Raw genomic sequence first — 2,738 nt, 5'->3', positions numbered from 1 at the left:
GGGACGGGGGAGGACGGGGGAGAGAGCACCGCTGCAGGCTGATCTGAAGACACTCAAAGTGCAGCTACATCTGCTCTCATGTTATTGGCTTTGAAGTTATTAAATGCAAATTTAAGTTAAAAATGATTTCTAGAGAAATAAAAGAAATAAAAACACAGTTCAGACCTCATCAACAGACAGGTGGTGGTTCAGGACTCCCAGAACCACCACCTGTCTTCAGGTCTCAGAGTGAAACAGACACCTGTATCACTGCTGGATCCTGGAGTCCTGCTCTTCCTGCTGCTCCTGCAGCTCCTCCTGCTCCTCCTGCTCCTCCTGCTCCTCTGTTTGCAGGGTGAGATGAGGAGCAGCTGGATGCTCTTTGTGATGCTCACAAAGCGGCTGCAGGAGAACAGAGGACACTTTAGGAGACAAAGACGTAGAAACAGAGAAGCAGCTCTGAGGACTCATCTGGTGAAGAGGTCATCAATCAGACTAAAGGAATGTCTGAAGACCAGCAGCTCAAGAAGAAGAAGAAGAAGAAGAAGAAGAAGAAGAAGAAGAAGAAGAAGAAGAAGAAGAAGAAGGTATCTGAGCGAGGAGGTGTCAGACTGAAGCTTTGTTTAGACTCCTGTGTGTCATCATGATCCTTCACAGGCGACGTGTGAGCTCTGAACACGTGTGAATGTGTTTATGTTCTCTGACAGTTTGTTTCATCAGAGGATGAACAAACTAAATGAACTGTGAAGAATCAAAAAGGCAACCAGTGGAACTCAGAGTTATGACCATAGACTGTAGGTGTAACCGACAAAACACCATAAATCTCTCCTATAGAGAGGGATTATAATTATCTGTAAACTCATATCTCATATTCATGGACTACTTTATTGTGTTAATACAAACTGTGTAAAGAAAGAAGTCAAGTATGAAATATATTATGAAGAAACAAAGGTTGAATAACTAAATATTTACTTTTGCAAAAGATATGTTAATGCAATGTCACAAAAACCATCACTACAATGTCACTAAGACGTCACAACAACGTCACAACACCGTCACAACGACATCACAACGACATCACAACGACGTCACTACGATGTCACAACACCGTCAACACAACGTCACAACAACGTCACAACACAACTTCACTACGATGTCACAACACCGTCAACACAATGTCACAACGACGTCACAACACAACTTCACTACGACATCACAACAATGTCACAACGACGTCACTATAACGTCACAACAACGTCAACACAACGTCAATACAACATCACAACACCGTCAACACAATGTCACAACGACGTCACAACGTCACAACGACGTCACAAAGACGTCACTATAACGTCACTATAACGTCAATACAACGTCACAACACAACTTCACTACGACATCACAATGATGTCACAACGACGTCACTATAACGTCACAACAACGTCAATACAACGTCACAACACCGTCAACACAACTTCACTACGACGTCACAACAACGTCACAAAGACATCACAACAACGTCACTACGATGTCACAACACTGTCAACACAATGTCACTACGACATCACAACAACATCAATGCGACGTCACAACACCGTCAACACAACGTCACAACAACATCACAAAGACATCACAACAACATCACGACGTCACTACGATGTCACAACACCGTCAACACAATGTCACTACGACATCACAACAACATCAATGCGACGTCACAACACCGTCAACACAACGTCACTACGACGTTACTACGACGTCACTACGATTTCACTACGTCAATACAATGTCACTATGACGTCACTACGACATCACTACGTCAATACAATGTTACTACAACGTCACTACGTCACTACAACGTCACTACGTCAACACAATGTCACTACGACATCACAACACCATCAACACAACGTCACTACGACGTCACTACGACGTTACTACGACGTCTCTACGATGTCACTACGTCAATACAATGTCACTATGACGTCACTACGACATCACTACGTCAATACAATGTTACTACAACGTCACTACAACGTCACTACAACGTCACTACAACGTCACTACAACGTCACTACGTCAATACAATGTCACTACAACGTCACTACAACGTCACTACAACGTCACTACAACGTCACTACGTCAATACAATGTCACTACAACGTCATTACGTCAATACAACGTCACTACGACTTCTCTACAACGTCACTATACCGTCACTACAACGTTAATATGACATGCCTTATAAACATCAAAACCACTTTTGATTCTATTCACATCATTTCATGGTTAGTGGTGGAGTCCACCATTAATCATGATCCAAACTGGAAGACTCATCTTTATTAACTATTTAAAAAGTCTAATAAACATATCTCTCTCTCTCTCCACATGCATTCACTGATATTTTACGTGCTCTGCTAAAAACTTCTTCTCAGGTTGGTATTATCTGAAGAACTATGTTTGTATTTGACGAATCAGTTTCTAATGAAAGTCTTCGTAGAGACGAGGACAAGTCAAACAAACACCTTTTGAGTCTTTAGTGAAACTTTCACATTGATACGAACATTAACTTACATTTATTTTAGGCCAAAACATGATATTTTACTAAAAGTACAGTAAACAGTATTTATACACATCCACATGTTCTAGAACTGTTTATATGACACATTCTAGTTCATCAGATCTGTGGTTTACAGAAACATTGTTTTATGTGACAAACAGATATAAAGCACCACATTTAAACTTTATTTTAATAAATA

The sequence above is a fragment of the Cebidichthys violaceus genome, unplaced genomic scaffold, assembly GCF_023349555.1.
Source record: "Cebidichthys violaceus isolate CVI_PGR_0920_01 unplaced genomic scaffold, fCebVio1.0.p SCAF_2, whole genome shotgun sequence".
NCBI lineage: Eukaryota > Metazoa > Chordata > Actinopteri > Perciformes > Stichaeidae > Cebidichthys > Cebidichthys violaceus.
The sequence above is the reverse complement of the archived record's forward strand: the minus strand, read 5'-3'. Positions refer to the sequence as shown.